Here is a 20627-nt window from a genome sequence, read left to right as displayed (position 1 = left end):
GACTTCAAGGTCTACAGGACCTGCCTCACCTTTGCTAAGGTACACATGGGTGTTTCCACAGTGCATGACTTTGTGGTTGGCTGTATGTGCTGTAGACAACCGAGACAGAGGTGAAGGCAAAGTATGTGGGGTTCAATGCTTTGAGACTAACCCAAATTGCTGACCCAGGCTAAAATCTAGTTTGTCAGAGAGTTCACCTCATTGCCTAACCACTGTCTCCCACTGAGTTTAACAGAGCTTTCACTTAGTGCATTATTTTTTAGCATCACTGTCTCATACGCTTCAAACTAAATGAAAATATTAAAATAGTCATAAAGTGAATCTTCTGCTTGTGCTAATTAATTTCAGCTGCATGTATCAAATTGGGCAGTTCGCTATGGTAGCCCTGCTGTATGATACACCCACAAAAGCTAACCTAGCATTCTCTTTGTCTTAATAGCTGTAGTTTGTTCTTCATTAGAAAATTTTGTTATGTCTTAAAGGGATTAATATGTTCTGAGATGACTGGCTAGTAAGTCAGCAGTCACAGGCTATGTGACACTCCTTGGATTAAAGGAAGATGGATCAGAAAGATTAATATGTTTCTAGATGTCATTGCAGATTCTGAGATGTTTCATCCCAGAGCTGAACAATGTTGGATGGATGCAGCACTGGAGGCGACAGTGCCTTGCTCAAGGTCAGTTGCATGCATGTGACTTCCCCATGTGGTGCTGCCAAGATCATGTTAGAGTGAGGAGTGTTACAAAGATGGAGAAACAGCTGCTTTGGGGGTGGTTGTACTTGAGTATCATTGGGAAGCAGAAAGAAGGCTAAGGTTTGTGATGTCTGTAATGACCACTGTGTGAATGAACAAATATCCTCTTATTTGGGGAACCTGTGGTTTATACTGATTTTTTTGGTCTGAAGTGAATGGGAAGTTGTAATGCAAATATATAAGATCATCTCAGCTAACGTGTGGCTACACAAGGAAACAGAAACACTCTACCTGTGTTGCCTGGGTCAAGTCACAAACTTGATAAGTGCTCACTGGCCTCACTAAGGTAGCAGTCTGAGAAACGCTGTGTCTTCCTCATGATATGACAGATTATGGTTTTGCTGTGCCTGCTTCAGCCATAAGCAAACGTTCAGTTTGCTTACCCTGAGTCCTCTTGCTGCCAAAGATCTGCTCTCTTTGATCTGCCAGAAGAAGTCATGAGACACTGCTCTCAAACCTGCATTCTTACAAAATCTAGCAGTAGGAACAAACCAGGGCAGATTTTGGTGTGCAGCCTCTATCTTCATGATCTCACTTCAGCAGCCATGGGGTTTATTTGGCAGAATAGATATCCCAGGTGAGAATTTAGTCAGTCTTGGGGTGAAATATTTGAATTGACTATGTTCATGGTGTCAAAGTATTGCATCTCATAGGAAAAATATCTTTCATTTCCCCCTCTCTGTGGGGAAATGAAGAGTTGATGTGGGTTTTGATCTGGTCTTGTACCAAAAAAAAAAAAAAAAAACAGGAAACTTCTTCAGAATAGACAGCACCTGCTGGGTGCTCTGAAACAGCAAACTGAGCGTGGACCAAGATGCGGCAGCTCTGCAGGAGCCATAGGTGCGAGTAGCTTTGATGTCCCCTGTGTCTGAGGCCATGACACCTCATAATCTGGCATTTGATCACATAATCACATAATTTGTAGGTCTCTTTTCACTACTACTGCTGGATTTGACGAGATCTGTCTGGGTGCTTTGGCTTAGATTGCAGTTTGTACTGGGTGTCATAAAAAAGGTATGTGTGATCTCAGGCTTTCCTCCTCATATGGGTCTCTCATCTCCTCTACTTTAATGAAAGTAATAATAATTATAACAATAAGATGATATGTGTTATCCTAAGGGTCTGTACACTGAATGGTAAGCCAGGAGCCTTTGTGTCCCCCTGAGGACTCTTCTGTCAACTGCTCTTAATATTCTTGCACTTTTTGCAATCCTTATGTTTAGCAAACCTCCATGAGGGGGAAACTCCTCCAACTACATGCAGAAAACATGACCAAAAAGCCAAACGAGATCACTGTAGGCAGAGTATAGGCACAAAGGGACCTGGAGGGATGCTAGGAGGATGGTTCAAATGTCTTCCTCATTGACTAGGAGCACAACTGTGTTCGATTATACATTGTGCAAAGTCATTCAGGTTTGATATTTCCTTTCTAAAAGCTAGGACAGTTGTTGTCTTACAAGGCTGTGGTGGGATCCCAGTAAATCTCCCTGGGCTGTGATTCAGGGATGGGCAGGAAGCAGAGCAAAAGGGAGTTTAAATCATAGCATGGTCCAGGCTGGAAGGGACATCCAAAGGTCATCTAGTCCCACCTCTCTGCAGTCAGCAGGGACATCGCCAAATCTGTTGAAAAACTTTGCTGCCCACTGAATACCTGATGCTTTGCACCTATGGAACCAAATCTTGCAGAAGCAAAGACATTTTGAGAGAAGTGGGATGTGAGCCCAGACCAAGGCATACTAAGCATCCAAAATAGCTGTGATATACAGCACAAAAACCAAGGGAGGTCTATATGCTGAGCACTGTGCCATCTCCATGGAAAGGGCAAAAGGAAAGAATAGAGTATTACACAGAACTACATGTTTGTCTTTGTTAAGAAATATCTTCTAGCTGCAGAAGCACAGAGTTTGTTCATGGCAGTCATTTAAGAGAGCAAAGCACGTGTGCTGGCCCTTTCCTCAAAGAAAATATTCTTTGTGAAAGCTAATAATTTTAACAGGGATTCTTCCTTCCTCTCGAGGAGAGTTAAATGAAGTTATGGGTCAGTGAGAGAGCATCTGTGCAACACAGAGGAAGAATTTCCAAAGTTTGAATGTTTGGAGAAGACCTGGTCAAGCTGACTTTTCAAAAAGTTTTCTTTATTAAAGATTTTATGGGTGTTTTTTGCTGGTTTGCAGAGGCTCTTAAGACACTCTGAACTGGTAGGACTCAGTAGATGGAACTAATGTTAAAACTTTCCTGTTTTCTAATTTTTCTTCCACAAAGATGAACTTCCCAGTGGTCTCTGTCATACTCATCCAGATTCTTGATACAAATATTGCCTTATTTCTGGATGTGAGCAGCATTGCTCCCCCCTCCAGATGATAAAAGGACATTGCTCTCTCATGAAATTCCAGGGCAGGTACACTATAACAATGTCCTTTTGTATTTACATTGTCAAGCTCACCTCAAATTGCTTTTCTTCTGAGATATGAGATTGGAAGGTATCTGAAGCAACTTCGCTGATAAGATTCAGGTCTCCTGGGCAACCAATAGCTCTTAGGGCAGTAATTTCCTCACTCAGAAATCACTTCAAATTAGAATTGAAGCTCAATGAGGGCTCTACATTTGCAAGTAAAATTAATAACTGGCTGTTGAGATTGCTGTTCCCTTGAATTGAGGGAACCCTTTGAAAGGCATTAGGTAAAAAAAAAAAGGGACTTGTGATGGAGATTGGACAGCAGGGGCCAGAACCTGAAAGTAATCTTAATGAAAAAGGGTATCCAGCAAGCAGCTGCAGGGTTGTAAAGTCTGCCTGCTCAAATCTCCACTGGACCATGCGTTTTTGTGTCCTGATTTTGAAAGCCCAACTTCCTGAGAGATTGCATGATTATTATTTTTTAATCTAAAGTGTATGGCTGAAAGGAAAAGCAGTTCAAAATAAAACAACTGGCAATGCAAATGAGATCACTGAGCGGTTTGCTGGAAATGCCGTACATTGTGTTGCCCAAATCTTGGCATTTATGGAAATGACCAGCGGGGAGGAAATGGAATTGTTCTCATGGCCAGCGTCAGTTTGGATCATCAAGCCACACGCACCGCAGATTTGGCATCTCTGACGGGAAAGAGAAGCTTTCCAGCCCAGTCCTGCTTCACAGCGTCAGTTGTTGCGTAGGGGTCGGTGAGGATTGACAACTGGGTGGGGCAGCGTTGCGTAAGTCTGGCGCTTTCTTGTCTCGGATTAATGATCTTTAAATCTGGTTTTTAGGGACACAGACTCACTCACACGTAAATAAAAAACAGAGGGAAGCTTTTAAAAGACTCAGATGCCTGGTATTCCAAGCAACAGCTAACGCGATGCCTCACTAAGACATCCCGTTGAGTGAGAATATAGTGGTCCATTTGCGCCTTACCTTTTCCCTGGGGTACCTCTCTGAAGGGATTGGAAGATGCTTTTCATGCCGAGCTCTCAGTCCTTGTTTCTTGGATTCAACTAAAAAATTAACTTCTCTTTAGCACATTCCTGCAACTGACAGGCCTTTGGAAAGTGGTAGAGCCTACCCAAGATCTGAGTCAACTTCTGGGGAGGTCTTTCTATTAACAGATGAAATCTAAGGTGACTTCTTAACTTAGCTGCTTTACAGTAGCCCCCATAGCTGGGGAGGATTGACCCAGAATTAGCTTCATGCAGGTCTGAGCAGTTGTGATCCAGTAGGACACACTCACACAGAGATGCAGCAGGCTGAATCTTGTGCAGCCAAGGTAAAGAAGGTGAAGCTGTTGTCATGTGGCCCCTCTTGTGTTTGATATTTCACAAGCCTTTGTTGGAACAACTCCATGTGGTCTGTTCAGTGCTGTGGGCCAAGACTCAGTAAAGTTGTTGTTTGCAATTTTAAAAAGGTACACTACAGCTATAGAAATTGAGAAGGCCACATCTTGGCAGAAGATGAATTTGAACACTGTTTCAGTGAGTAACAACCTTAAATTCCCATCCTGCTCCCATTGAAGTAGATGGAAAAGCTTCTATTGCCCTCAGTGGGTGTGGGATCAGGCCCCTGTGTGTAAACATTGTTGAGACAGATCCACTACGGCTTTGCTCCTGGTTCAGGGATCTGTGGATGTCAGCAGTGGCAATGTTGGTTGAGCAGTGGCATGGGTCAGGACCAGAATTGCATCTAATCGGTGCCCCTTGGCCCTCTGTGCATTTATCAGATGGAATTTCAGACTGAAAACAAAGGAATTGCAAGGTTGAAAAACAATGAAGGAATGTGCACTTGGCAGCTCTGCTAACCAGATGTTTGTTTCTTTTTCCTTGTTCTTAACAATGACTAAAAAACTCGTGAACAGTCTCAAGCCCAGTGCAAGGTCAGCCTGAAACTAGGTAAGAGGTGTCATAACAAGTCAGAACAAACATCTGGGAATGGAAAATGTTAATTTATACCAGGATTTGGTCTTGTGGCTCATAAAACACAGTCAAACCTTCAGAAAGCTGGGTACATGTGTGCTTTTTACTTCCTATGGCAAGCCCCATCAGTCGTGCGAAGCTCTTGCGGAAGTTTGCAATATTCCCCTTGTGCTGTTGTGTGAACTGCTTCCAAGAGCAGTTGAGCTGTTGCGCTGGAGTCAGAGCAGAAAGAAGCCAATGTGAAAGCAAATATATACGTACACAGAAATCTATGCCTCCATTCCCTGGAACATGCATGCCTAAGTTATGGCGCAGCAAGCCGTGCGTTGTACTTTGTGGAGGTTACAAGGGAAAGAATAGCCCTTGCATGAGTTATTAAATAGAACTTTTCATTACGTTGCAAGAGTTGCCTTTCTGAGGAATCTCTAGTTGTTTTTGATAAAATCAGTGCATAAAGGGAAAAATAATGGGTGGGAGATGGCAATATAATGCAGCTTGAGGCTGCAGAGCAATAAATTGAATCTCTGGCCTCTCTGCTGTGTCACCCCTGACAATATGCACTTCTTCAGCAGCATCTCCTGAAGACTGTTCCCAGGACCCACATCCTTTTGAATTGTTTCACAGAAAACCACCTCATTAATTGGTCTGCAGAACATCAGGACAAAGTAGATACATTAAAAAAAAAAAAAAAAATAAAAAAAAAAGGTTATTAATTTTTATTAGTAGGGAAACTAGGCCAGAGAGGTAGAAATGACTCATTTGTGATTTACTCATTCATTAATGATGGGATTAAGGACTGAGCTCTTGTTATCTGACCAACTGGATTCTTTCCAGATCACATCTGTCTGGTAATGACTCCACAGCCAAACAACACACTTGGCTAGGAGGCAGCATTTTACTAAACCAATGTCTTTGAAATTGTGATTGCCTGATCTTACTCTTACTTAAATCAATGTGGCAAACAAATCATCTTTTCATCTTTTAACAACTGGTTTTATTAGGTACAACCATATCCAGGGAGAAAAGAAATTTGATGTATTTAAGCTCAAGTACTTAAGCATGGGCAGTATGTGATGGTGAATTAGTTCAATTGGGCTTGAGTTGAAGGAAAATGTTACTATCAACAGGGATAGGATTAGGATTAAGGCCAGCAGGTGCTCATCAATACAATTTGCAAATGCTGTGCAGCATGTGAGCATGGCATTAATTAATTTGTGATTAAAACCAGATTGTGCTGCCTAAGGAGGATAATCCTGAACAAAATCAAGCTATGGTCCCCAGAAGAATATGCTATAAGGGCAGTTTCAAAGTGACAGAAGTCTAGATAAGAGCAGTGAGGATGTTCCTACAATAGCAACAATCCCAGCAGGTCTTAGGAGGAAGGAGAGAAGGAAACTATTAATCAATTTCTTCCATCTAGTAGCTTGCAGGTCTGCCTAGAGTTTCTAGCTGGAAAAACATCATTCTCTACAGACACTGGGGCTCTCACAAAGAAAGGTTTCCTCTTATCTGCTTTTCCTGCCTTACCAGCAGTCAAATGGTCTCCCACAGTTGGCCCTCACCTACTTCTGAGTTGAATCTGCTCTGTCTTATAGGTTGAGTGAACCATGAAGCAGCATGGATACTTTTTGTGCTACCCACTCAACTCAGGGACACAATTAACATATTCATGGAAGAGTAGCCATTGCCTGGACCACCTCAAGTGACATAACAAGAGGAAATGGCCTCAATTTGTGCCAGGGGAGCTTTAGGTTGGTCAGTAGGAAAAAATTATTTACCAAAAGGGTCATCAAGCTCTGGAATGGACTTCCCAGGACAGTGGTGAAGTCACCATCCCTGGAGGTATTTAAAGGGCATGCAGATGTGGCATTTAGAGACATTGTTTACTAGTGGATTTGGCAGTGTTGCCTTAATGGTTTGACTTCATGATCTTAAAGATCTTTCCCAAACTAAATCAGTCTGTGATTCCATGACAATACATAAAAAGATGCCAGAAGTTGCTCCATTTTCATCCATGATTTAATAGGAAAAAACACTTGTCTAATCTACTGTCAGGTACCCAGGCCTATCTATACTTCTTGTGGCCAAAGCAGCATGTTTCCTCAACATGCCAGCACTGTCTAATGTCCTCAGATACTTCTAGTGCCCTCTGCAAGGGATCTCTTCCACACAGTTTGAGTACCTTGCTAAGCTGGATGTTGTGATCATCCAATGTGAAGGAGAGGTCCAGGCTCATTTTGCCCTGTCTTTGGGAGAAATACTTACCAATGCTAAGGCTATAATCAACCCTCCTCCTTCTGCTCCCCAGATCTCTGGCTTTCTTCAGAACCACATTGAAAAAAACCATTTGTTTGTTTATGGAGTTTCTGGGAGCCTCAGGTTTGTTTTCCTCCCTGCTTCCTCCTGCCAACACTAGAAGTGCCAAAACATAAGAGAGGCATTTATCTTGGATTTGCTGGCCATGGTTAGAAGGAGAAGTGCCAGAAATCTCAGGAGAAATCTGCTCCTGATCTTCCCAGCATAGCCTTGCAAAGTGGAGGGGTGTGGAGAGTTCAGAAAAGCATTGAGGCTGCTGGATGCCAACACAGTCTGCATTCCATCTGGGAATGTGTCATTACTCCTTTCGATAAGGACAGTGACATGCAAAGCTGAGGCCAGAAGAAGGACCGCTGAATCTTCCAGAAGGGGTAACCCATCTGCTTGCAGATTTTATCTACATTAAAGTCTTGGTTCACTGTGTGCACTAAGCAGATGTTAAACCCAAAGCCTCCACATCCACATTTCAGGCTGCTTCAGTGCTACTGCGGGCTCCAGTGATGGCTGAGTTTTTGCTACAATGTATGATCTTAACTAAGCCCCCCTCTTACACCTGAGTAGCATGTTTCACTATATCTAAAATCTGCTTTAAAAGAAAAACTTCACTCCCCCTCTAAAGATCAGAGCATCTCAGAAAACAAGTTTGATTCTGCCTTAAGAGGCTTCCAGGGATCATAGAGTCATTGAATGGTCAGGGTTGGAAGGGACCTCAAAAGGTTATCTAGTCCAACCACCAATGTAGTGTTGAGGTACCATAATTTCCATCAGAGAATTGTAATAAAGGCAAGAAACAAATTTTCTTGCTTGGATTTTAACCTGGATCTCATGAGTGGGACCATTTTGAGTTAAATGCATCAGGTGCCAAAAGGCAGACTTCTGCTCTCGCTCTAACAATCACATCACTCTGGTGGGTGTGAAGAGTGCTGTGCAGATGAAGGTATTACTGCCTCCAGCATCAAGGTCAGCTGTGAGCACAGGAGATCCTACCTCAAAGAAAAAATTCTGCCTCAGGCCACTGAGGACTTTAAAAGATCAAACAAGAGATGATATTTTATTGTTATGTTTGCTTGTGTATTTGAGAAGGAAGATGCTAGGAAGACTCTCTAAGCTGGTAGCAACATAGAGTGGCATGGTCTTTCCGTGACCAGCAGTTGCTGTGACCTGTTGCTGAAGGCAGCTAGGAGTTGAACGTATTTCCAATTGTATGTGAATCTTTGCTTGATCTCATTCTGCTTCCTGTTGCTATTATCTCATTTCATAGCCTTCCTTGGCTCTGGTCCCAGCATGATTCTTCTGAAGAGGTCTTTATGTAAGCTTGAGGGAGGGGCACTGTCCTTAAAGAGGAGCAATTTTCTCTGTCTTATTCCCTTACAGCATTAGAATCTGTCAGGGTTGGCCTTACTGACTTTTCCTTCCTCTGCTATCCAACCCTTCTGCTCTCTGTCCTCCCAGAGAAAGAGACTGTCATCTTTAGGGCATCACTCAGAAAACTGAGAAAGTTACGGGTCAAGACCTAGATCACCTTCTTTTCTTAACCAGTACACAACTAACTTCACTGTGCTGTCCCATTGCAAGCTCCCAACCTTGCTGAAGAAGCAGGGTGAAAAGTTCAGCAAACCACAATCCATTTTACAGCAGACCTGCAAAGAAGAAATATTAATACTAACAAACAAGGAGGGTGTGATGGTGGAATTCAATTGCCAGTGTCTGACAGACCTTCAAATACTTAAAGTGTGAGCAAGGCTTTTAATCCACACATCATAAACTGTCCTACCTCCATCGTCAAAAGAAAAATGCTTTTTATAAGATGGATTATCGAAAAACAAAAATGCACCCCCACCCCCAAAATAAAACCCAACAAACCACCACCCAGCCAAAAAACAAACAAACAAACCAAATAAAAAAAAAAACAAAAAACCCACACCCCAAACGAAAACACCAAAAACTTGACACTGCTGAGCTTTCCTGTAAACCATCAGTCTGGGTATATTTTATGATGTGATTTATAGAGAGTTTCTTTCTTAAGACTCAAAGCAACATTGCTATAAAAGTATAAAAGATGCGTGTTTTAGTAGTGGATGAATGCCATTGCCTTTTTCCCCCAGCTGGGAACCTGCTGAGTGAGTTAATGCCACTTGGAAAGATTCATTCTTCATGTGTGGGCATTCATTGGCAGCCTCGAAGCAGCAGATTACAACGCCATCCTCCTTCTGGTCAAGAGCAACAGCACAGCAGCTACTCAATCTAAAACAAAAAGAAATAATCAATTAATGACTTGCACGACAAGGGGAATGTGCATCCTTGGACTTCCAGCCCCAGGTTTGCTGATTCTTTCTTCTGCAGGCATTTTCATATTGCTTTTACAGCACAGTTTTAGTATTGCTGTTCTCTGCTCAAGTTATGGAATAGATTAGATAATCCCTAGGCCTTTTCCACCTCTAACACTTGTGGTTCTGGTTAAATAGCTGTCAAGTTCTGAATTTAAAAGAGCAGAACAAGCCAAGGCTTTTGAGGTTCTGCTGGGAGGATTACAACTCGTAGCACATTCCATAGGCTTCCAAAAGTGCCTGCACTTTCTGATTTCCGGACAAAAATCGTTATTCAGCATTCTGCAGAACTTCTTTATAGTTCACAATGCAATCCAACTTTTCTTTCTGGATGAAGATACCACTAGCCTATGAAAGCTGACTTTGGTGGAAATCTATCCTCCCTTTCACTGTTTATGACTGAAGATGTTTGTCTGTTGCTGAAGCAAAACAAATTTCCTTACAATAAAAAACTGCATCTGCCAATTCCCTTTTAAATGTGGCTCTTGGAATTCATAGAAAAGTAAAAGGTCCTAGGGAAATGAATTGTTGTCTTGTAACCTTGCCAAGTACACATAAAAGAGCTGATAGGTCTTTGGCCTACTTGCTTTTATTGTGACCTATAAGATGCATGTAAATATTGTATCTCAGATGGTGTGGTTTAGGGCTGCAGTTTTCAAAATAGGTTCAGGAGCTTTTCACCTCCAAATCATTTCTCCGAACCTTGCTGGCTGCTCTTTGTGTAGTGAGTCACCACAACAGAGAAGCAACTGATTTGTGATCTTAATGGAAATGCCAATGAATTGCCAGGGCATAAGATGTACATTGACATAGAATCACTGGATTCAACAGGGTTGTACTAATGTAGATAGAGAAACTGATCTCTTAACTGGAGAGGCTCTCCAGGTGGGAATATTGGAGGGGGAGGATGGATACTTTCTTTTCCCTTGACCTCCAAGAGACGTTTTGGTCTCCCTTCTACTGGTGCCCAATTAATAACCAATAGAGCATCGCAGCAAGAAGCCATGTCATGATGGTGCTGTGACACAAGTATTACATTTCAGAGGTCTGAACAACAAACCTGCCCCTGGCCAAGGGCTGAAGTTGTCTTGGCTGTTCTTCTTTTCATGGTGCTCTTTGCTTATAGCACATGAATTTCAACCTTGTCCTTTTGAGAGCATCCTCTGTGTTGTTAGATCTTTATACAGCTTTATTAGCGCTGGCTGCTCCTCCTTTTTCTCTGATGTTAGAGCGTACCTACATCAGGTGCACTATAAACATGACACCAGTGCAGAAGATGTATGTCTGTCTTCCTTGGGAAGGACAAGGTGACAGAATCCCTGGGATACAAGAAGCCTCTTTTATGAGACAAGGAGCCTGATATCTTTGTATATTTGAGCTTAGAAACCATCAGTGACTTTGAGTTCAGTGGAAATAGGATGGGTTGCCCTATCATAAGTGAGCGGCTTTAGAAAGATCTTGTGGTCAAATTGTTTTACTCTATAAGGAAAATCTTGAAGAATTTGATGGTAATCCTTGGTCTTTGAAATTGTTCTTGTCTAGGGAAAGACTTATTAACAATGAAGTTATTAATACACCAGAGGCTGTAGTAAAAGTGTGTCTGTCTGGGGAGTGGAAAAGTTGTTGGGGTTTTGTTTGTTATATGCTATATAAATTAATAAATCTATTAATATTTGTCACAATACCTGTATTATACTGTGTTGTCAGTCTTCTTTAGCACTGCTGTGGGCAGTTTTTTTGCCTGTCACTATAAACACAAGCCGTTTGCTTACAATGGGATTGCTCTCCAGTAAGTAGCCTGTGTCTACAGTGAAAATGGGGCTTGCATGTAGTTGTTTTCTGTTTCTTAGGTAATTGTGGGAGTCAGGAATGTCTGGGGGCAATGTGGTAAAGAGGCTGGTGTATGTATGGCAGCATATACCATATGTTTTCCTTAGTTTCTAGATCAGCTAACCTTGCAAAAACCATGCTCTGGGTGACCTTAGGACAATCTGGACCATATTTCTGTGCCAGTCATAAAAGTCCATTAGACTGGCTTTGGCTGCAAATCAGAGTAGTTCAGAACATTTAGTGTAATAGGAAACAGATTTGGGAGACACCAGTTTGCAAACTTTATGGTGGATCTATAAGACATTCACAATATTTATCTCTCCCTTCTCCATCCCTTAACTGTAATGACCAAAATTCTGATTTTTCTCTTAAAGCAGACCTGGATTTCTCGCTCAAGGTAAGGAGTTGCTTTCCCAGTTTGTGCAGAAGCCCAGAACTGTCTTTCTCAAACTTAAAGCTTGGAAATGAGGTGGATATCCTAGCTAATTGTGCCAGTACACCTGCATTTTACACGTGGGTTCTTTTGTGAAGCTGGGACAGCCTTTTGCATCCCAAAGAATCCTAAGATTCAGAGAATTTTCAAACTTCTGTTACTGCACTTCAGAAGAAATGCATTTTATAAATTGGAGGTTAAAATATGAGGATATCAACATTTTGGGGTTAGAAAGGCAGCAGACACAATTACCTCTGAAACAAGAGGTTTCAGAGAGGTGAACAAGTTGCCATGTTTCTCTGAAAGACAGTTTGCATGCAGTTACTCCATGCTTTTCATAACAAGAGAATGCATATGTAGCTTTGCTGCAAAGTCCCCCTTGCACCACTTCATCTCCAGAAGTGTTTGGCATCAGATTCTTTTCCCACTGAAACCAATGGATGCATAAAACTGCTTCTACCCTGTACTTCCTTGCCTATATTTTGATTTTCTGGGTTTTTTTTGGGTTGGGTTTTTTCTCATTGACTTTAAGGAACGATGCTGATTTGTTGCTTGGTCAAAGAGATTTGGCTTCTTCTGTCATACTTTTTTCATCAATTCACAGGGCTGGAAGAGAAATAATTGGCCTATAACTTTGCACAGCTAAAGGAAAACGTACAATTAGTACTGCTGCAAATTGCTCCCGGATGAAACTGGTGAGTTGAAAAGTAGAAAAGCCGAAGAGCCCTTGAAGCTGGAAAATGTCCCTGTTTGCCTTAAGATGTTTATGATCTGGAGACATCAGCTGTATCTCTGGGTCTTGTTTTCATAATGGAGTATCTCTCGAGATTTCCTCCACAAGCGTTGTCAGTGCTAGTGTGGGAGACATCAAAGCAAAACGAGATAACTGGCAACTGGCATGGCAGCGTGGGGTAAAAGGTGAACCCTCTGTGAAACGATGCCTGCAGGCTGTATATTCCACATCAAATGCAGGCTCTTGTGAGCTTTAAAACCAGAGCACCATAAAACTCTAGGTGACTCCCTTAATGGGTTTAAAAATAATTCTCCCAAGCTTACTCCCCGTTGTTCACATGGCCTCTCACCTACAATGGAGAGCTGTGGCAGGCTGCAGTGAAGGGTGAGAGGGGAGAGGAGAGACAGAGCAGGAAGGAACCAGAGGCAGCTGGTAGTCTCACAGGATAACGTAACTACTTCGGCACTCCCCGGGGCCAGGGGCCAGGTGCAAGGGTGAATGTTCAAAGGAGGCTGAGGAGGGAGGTGCCCAAATTTCACATAAAATAATTGCAAATTGGGCAATTATTTGCCTTGGGCTTCCACGCTTTATTGTAATTGCTGTATGAGGGAGAAAAGGAGTGTAGGTGTCTTAGGCAATGGAAGGTGAGGTGGTATTGACATTCATCTCTCTCCCTCTAGTGCACTTTGGTGTGCTTGGCTATTTCCTTTATAGCCCTGGTTTTGTTCCCTGTGTAAAGTCTGAAGTGTTTCAATTGGCAAGGATTATGCACAAGAAGAGTGGTTCATTTGAGATATGGAGCCAGTTTGGACAGAGACTTGTATGAGCTTCTTGAGGTCAAGGGGCTGGGAATAGACACTCCTAGAGGATTCAGAATATTTATACACTCATCTCTCTGTACCTCAGTGTGGTGGGGAGATGCCAACTCTCACCCACCCCATGACAGGGTGTAAACTCATCCCTAGCCTCGACCTGTTTCCTTGTGTCTATATAATACACCCAAGAACAGCTGAAATGTCCTTTATTCTCAAAGAATGCCACCTAGGGTCACCTGAGAACAATGACCATGGGGAGTCAACACATGGTATTTCTAACAGAAGCAGGGACCTGGGAAAGCCAAGGACCTGCTGAAATGGTCTGCCAGGCCAGACATACCTGAATCCTTGCACCTTGCATCTCGTGGAGGTTTGAGCTATTTCATGGCACTTCCCCCTCCCTGCCATGATTGAGTTGTCCTCTCCTTACTCAAAGTAGGAGTGACCGTAACAATTCATTTCCATACAATGCGATAACAGGTCTGGCTCCCTCCTAGCCAAAATATCTGTCACCATCTCACTTAGGAATGCCCCAGTCAAAGGAGTGTCATGAGTGTTTTTCTGCCAAAGATCAATTGGTCTTCTGCTGCCCACAGGCTTCTCTGCATAGAAATACTTTTCATGCAGAACATTATGTGTCTCTGGAGAATGAGGTATCAAGGTTGGAAGTAGTTATTCAGTGTTTTCAGGATGGGTCTGACTGCGCTGCTCTGGGAATAGATGCATTAGGAAACCTTTATTTCACTGCCCCAGCAAATGTTAATGATGAGGAAAAGGGATTATGACCAGATTAGTGTGGGGGTGTGAGCAAGCAAACACTGAGTGCATCAGGTCATGGACACTCATAGAGTTGGAGGTGATGATGATCACAGGGAGCCAGAGCCAGGCTCACTGGTAATTGCAGTAAGAAGGTGCCTGGTGTCCATGGCTCTGCAGAAAATAAATGAGAGGAGTGTACCTGGCACAGGAGAGTAGGTGAGAAAAACCCAAAGGCATTGTCTTAAAACAATTGCAGCCACTTAAAAATCAAATCCCAACCACCCTCAGAAGTGTCTCTCCCTGTTCAGCTCTGCTCCTGGCTTCCTTGGGAGGGAACAGTTCTGCCAATCTCTCCTTCCATGGATATCTAATTGGGACTCTTTGGAGCAATCAGACCATGAAAGAGAATTTTACTATGAACTCTGTCTAGGAAATAAGAACCATGCCCTGCAAGATGGGTCTGTACCTCTGGAAACTGGAGTAGAGGAGGAAGGAGCTATTGGAAAGCACAAAAAAGGGTCAACTGGAAATGGCAACCACTGTGGGGCTGCATGTGTTTGGTTTGGTTTGGTTTGGTTTTTAATGAAGAGAAGTGAGGGATTCTTTTCATTATTTCCTGTCTGTTGGAGCTGCTAAACTGAATGTTGTGTGTGAGAGGCCTTGAAGCAGGTGGGAGGTGTTTAAAAGGCTGTTATAGGGAGCACCAGCCCACGAGTAAGGACAGAAATCTGCCTGCAAAGAAAGGGCTGTCTAGTGGCAACAATGCTTAGAAGAATGACCAGGACAGCCTTCTTAGACTTAACTGTCTGGTACTGCAATGTGAGACCTTTCCCTGGGGGACTACAGCTGCAAATTAATTTGAGTAGAGGACCACAGACTCCATGGAAGGAAGGAAGGCAGATGGAGGTGTCTGATAGTTGTAGAGATCTCTTCCTGCATAATCTCATTGGGTGTTGGATCTGTGTAGCAGATGTTGAGAGGCTGTTCAAGGTCATGGCAGAAGCTTGAGGATGGGTCTTGGATTAACTCATTATAAAACTACTTGGACCTGTGTCTTCCCAGGTTGATGGGAGGGAGGGTCAAAGTTGCTAACATCTCTCAGTCTTTGAAGCGAGTGTTGTCCCTATAACAAAGGTATGACACTGGGCTTTGAGGAATTCCCTAGGTAGTGTGCAGCATCAGTTAGTTGTCTTCAACCCCTGCCATTTCCTACCTCTGCTTTGCCAAGCTCAGAAAGAAGCCTGCAGAAATAGCTCTGTATTGACATGGTTCTGCCCTCACTAATGCACAGTGTGTTTTTTTAGGTACAGTGGATTTAGAAATATGGAAGGTCCTTGACTTTGATCCCGTAGGGTAACTTCTGTCTCCTCTGGGATTCACTGATGGGAGTGGCTTACAACCTAGAACACAGCATACTACCTCCTCTGGGCGATAGTACTTGTGTCCTATGGAGAGAAAATACTATAAGTGCTGGTAATGGAGGCAAATTGGAGCTCATGCATTGCAGGTGATATGAGCTTCTAGCACACTGTGGCTTTTACTTATTAAATTTTGCTCCCCTCACCCCAAAGGAGACTAGAAAACTGTTTAATTTTTTGTAGGTGAAGTGTTCAAGTGTGAGGAAACATTAGATTTATAGTTGCCACTGTAATCTTGCACATGTGCTTTGATGCAGCCTTTAGTAAGCTGATTTCTCATGTTTCCCAAAAAGAGTGCATAGGGAGCTAAATGCTGGCTGCCCAGATAAGTTTGGATAAGTCATTTCCAGCTTCTGAGCACCTAATTCCCCCACCCTTGCAGCTCTTTGATACTGTAATAGAAGCATGTCTGCAAAGCAGACAGTTGGCACACAGGTTTTGTGTGCAGGGTTGTTCAGGACAATGAAAAATGAGAATGTGAAGGTCACCCTGGTGGTGTGTGGCTTTGAAGGTGCTGCACCCAAGGGCTGACTGTGATCATCTCTGGTTCCACAGCAGAGAAGTTTAGGAAGTTTTCTTTGAAATGCAGTGGTAACTGATGTCTGCTGAAACCAAAGGCATGACTCTACTGAACCCTTAGCATCACCTGTAGCATCCTCTCTGGAAATTCTCAGGAATCTCACTGAGCCTACCTGCATTTGTTACAGTATGATAGAAATCAAAATATTTTTTCTTAAAGGATGAAGTTAATACTTTGTTAATTTGTGACTCTAGAAATTCATAGTATTGCTGCTGCCTCACTGCAGAGTCCAACACGAGCACATTGTGAGCAAGTTTGGGTTGCAGTAAGCAAGCCTTGGGAGTACAGCCTAGATAGAGAGAGACACAGAAGACTGGGAAATCAAGTTACTGGCTGGGAAATTCCACCTGGGCTTTGAATTCTTATTTCAGGATAACAGTGAGACCTGTCCATATCTCTGTTTATGGTTTATCTATGTTTGTGTTGTGCCTGATGCAGGCAAGGGATAAGGTTATTAGTGGTAGTTTCTAGTGGTCTGTCTTATTGCAGACTGGGACTCTGGGGGTCAGTGGTGTCTACCTACATGGTCTCAATTTATAGTGATCTGCTGAAAGTATCTGTGGGTTAGGAAATAAGACAAGCTGACGTGGTTAAGATCCACACATGGATTGAAGTGATGGATTGCATTGGAATGGTTCCTTGAAGATAAATTCAAGGGCATGCATCATGAACCCAGCCTTAGTCTCCTGTGGTACCTCTCTGGCTTCTCAGCTGACTGGACATGGGAGTGAATCAGATGGATAAATAGTTGATTACTCACAGAGCAGTCAAAATGCAGTTGGGTTTCCTTTAGAATTTGGTGACTTGAAGCAAGTGGTTATAAAATCAGCTCAAACTGATGTCTCAGATCTGAAGGACAAATGATTGTGCTGTTGACCTAATCATACAAAAATGTTAACAATATGTTAGCAGAAATTCCCTACTTAAAGAAAACATATGCATGTTGCAAAATTCAAAGGTTTGGAGATTTCCACTTAGGACAATCTTTGAAAAACAAGTTCCCCAATTCATAACTTTCTTGGTCTTTAATGATTATTTACATTACAGCTGGTGTTTATTTAACTGTGCTTCCTTTTAAGCTATCTGGTGTGATCAAATTCAGGCCACATTGGAGGGTATCTATCTACTCCAACCTGTTGCCTAAAAATAGTCCCCTTGACTAATTCTTTCATATTATAACAAGGGTGAGAGTCCACTGTCCACTGAGATGCAATAAAAAGGGAGAGGGTACAGAAAGGCAGGTGGAAAACAGACTTTCCTTGAAGAAGAGAAGGTGTTTACTCACTCTAAATACCTCTTTTTGGAGACAGTTTGGGATGTGAGAGAGTTCTAGTCAAAAGGTGAAGACACAAGGATGTAACACCTCAGGAGAAGACTGTCAGAAGTCCACTGATTCTGCAGTGAGGAAGGTAATTCCCATCCTAACAATTCCTGTTGTATTAAAATTGCTTCATTTGGTTGTGGAAAGCAATACACATTCTTCAGATTAAGCTTAATGCACTTCAGCACTAAGTGAGCTATCCATGGGGAGAGACATTAGGAGGGAGAGTATTATGCAAAGGAAAGGGGTCTTGACAACAGATTCAAAAACAATTGTAAGGAAAAGCCATCACCATGAAAATGCAAACTTTAACATGTATGTGATGTGGCCTCTTGCCAGCTAGAGTAGCAGAAGACACAGGAACCATCAGTAGAGCCCTGCTGTGTCTTAGGGATTGGTCTTTTTTACCTCTGTTCCATTTATGCTTAGCAAAACGGTCTTTGTCGAGCTGTAGTTTGGAATGAGTTGTTTTTCATCTGTTTGGAAGGTCTTGGCACATGCATAAGATCACTTACCCTGTTGGTGCCCAAAGCATACTCCCTGCATGCTGGTCTTTTCACTCTTTGGTCTTTTCTCTTGAGGAGTTTAAATCCACTGCAATATTTTGATTTCACATATCACTACCTATTTCTTCACTGAGTTCAGTTCCATTTGCATGTAATTTACAAACAACATTCAGAGACCATATATGATGAATCAATGCTCTGCTTGCCACTGGTGGTGTCTTCTCTCTGATGCATTTCTGGGATGTATGCTGCAGTCAGATGTAAACTGTTGTGCTTGATTCAGGGAATTCCTCCTGTTTGTGTGATTCATGAGGACAGGATAGATTGCCAGAGTGGTCTGTTTGGCTACAATCTATGAAACAAAGCAATGTTCTAAATTAATGTTTGACAGTGGAAATATCTGACCAAAAAGGGAGATAGCAGAAGTCCTTGCCCTCTGACATCTTTGGTGACAACACAGGATGTGGTAAGAAAGGGGTAAAAAGCATGGAGACAGAGAGTACAAAATATTCTGGCTGAGCCACAAAGCCAAGTGCGTGTCTTTAGCCTGTCTGAAGGTGGAACAAAAGAGGTCTGGTGGGGTAAGCACAGCTGTGTACTCAAGCATGTGAGTCAGCCATGGGCAGGACTGGTGTCATGGGCAAGTGTGGCCAGAGGAACAGGAAAAGAAAGACTTGGTGATGCAGCCAGAGCACTCCTTGCTAATACCAAAATACTTCACCGTGATTCATGGGCATTCTGACATGGACAAACCACTGTGCACCAAGGTACTTGGAAGCTAGTTTCAGATTGCTCCATATCTTTACACAACTGAAGTGGTAAGGAGACTTACAGCAAGTAAAGCAGACTTGCTGGTGCAGCCTATCCATAACATGGGAAATGGAATTCAGCAAATTCAAATGACTCCTTGGTCATGCAAACTGCAGCCCATCTGTGAGCCAATCACGCATGCTCTGGTATTAATTATTTACTTCATTCCCATACTGTAGCAAAGAAGAACAGACTAAAGCAAATGAGGACTCTGGGACCTTGGAAACCATTGAATGCCCTAGAACAAATTGAGATCAGGAAATACAAGGACAACCTGTGGATCAAAGGGTATGTATCCAGGTTCCCAAATAAAGGGGTGATTATGTGAGCAGTTAAGGAGGGATTAGAATCATAGGTGATAATAGTAAGCAGCTGGAAAGGAAGGCCATAAAGAGACAGAAATAAAATAAAAATAAAAGACAGGTGGAAAAAAAGAGAACAGATGAGAGAGGGGCATGATGGGAACCCTACCCCAATTAAAAATATGAAATTAAGTGCTGTGCTTCACCTTATGTTCATATTAAAGTATTAAATGAGGCATGCTGTGAGGAGCTCTGACTCCAGCTGATGCCCTGACTTCTTCTGCATCTTCCTGGGTTCTGATTTGGGGCAAAAGATTATATTCCCTGGAGAAGGAATCTCCTGAAGGGATATCTTTGTGATAAATGCAGTCTTTGAAGTCTTACTGAAATGCCACTGCTGTTTCACAGGACTGTGGTCAAATGGACAACATTCTAGATGCCTCCAGCATTTCCTTCATAGGTGATGTTTCTTTCTTAGCCAGCTGCTGCAGGCTTAGAATAACCTGCTGGGATTTAGGGAAATTAGAGCATGACTGTGATGTTCTGGAGGGAAAAAAACCTCAAAGATTGTGTTAAAAACACTAAATGTTCTGTGCCAGTAGCTGGTTTTCATTTTTCTTGCAGATTTGTATCTACGACTGAGCCAGGGGCCTTTACAGCTCATATAGTCATGGGTGTTTGAGCTACAGCACATCATTGTCCTCAAAGGTATTTTAGACCCACCAGACTTGGATCTAAGTCTGGCCTGTCTGTAGACACACTACAAAAGATGTCTCTTACAGGAAAGTTGAACTGTTCTGGCCTTTCAGCAAAGTTTTTCATTCTTGTGTGGCCAGTCCACAAATAAGGTTTGGGAAAATGGCTTTCAGGTGCGGGTTGGACCCATCTTTGCACTAAAAAACAAGAGCTCCATTGTTTCCAAATCTGATCCTTCCTAACTTTTACAAGTAGTTCTTACATTGCCTTTTCACTGAAGCTAAAGATAATGGCACATGACAGAAAGGAAAGAGAAAAGCCAGGTTTATTTATATGCATTTTTTCTTTCCTGTGTAAGCTACCTCAGTCACTTAACACTTACGCATTACCTGATCTCTTTGCTCTTCCTACTGATTATATCAAGACGTAATTGACTTCTGTACCTAGGTTTTTGTTAACTTATTTCTAAATGTGGATTTTGCTTTTGGTACCCCAGTGGAGTTAAATGAAAGGATCAGAGAACAAAAGGGAGGTAAGTCTTCTCTCAGTTTTATGCGAACATTGCCTCAGGTCTGTGCAAAGTAGGGCGTTATTTATCACTCATAGAATGTTTTGAGTTAGAAGACACCTTTAAAGGTTATCTAGT

At 42.5% G+C, this 20627-nt stretch overlaps 1 long non-coding RNA gene across 1 annotated transcript; it reads left to right on the top strand.

The window, feature by feature from the left end:
• Positions 1-593: 593 nt before the first annotated feature.
• Positions 594-19527, top strand: LOC137440996 (uncharacterized). The gene is made up of 5 exons (XR_010987286.1): positions 594-676; positions 11986-12005; positions 12646-12736; positions 17657-17755; positions 19163-19527. It is a non-coding gene; the product is annotated as an uncharacterized lncRNA (long non-coding RNA).
• The last annotated feature ends 1100 nt before the right edge of the window (positions 19528-20627 follow it).

This window comes from Melanerpes formicivorus, unplaced genomic scaffold (assembly GCF_026170545.1).
Source record: "Melanerpes formicivorus ecotype bairdi unplaced genomic scaffold, bMelFor1.0.p_v2 SCAF_5, whole genome shotgun sequence".
Classification (NCBI taxonomy): domain Eukaryota; kingdom Metazoa; phylum Chordata; class Aves; order Piciformes; family Picidae; genus Melanerpes; species Melanerpes formicivorus.
The sequence above is the reverse complement of the archived record's forward strand: the minus strand, read 5'-3'. Positions and strand labels throughout refer to the sequence as shown.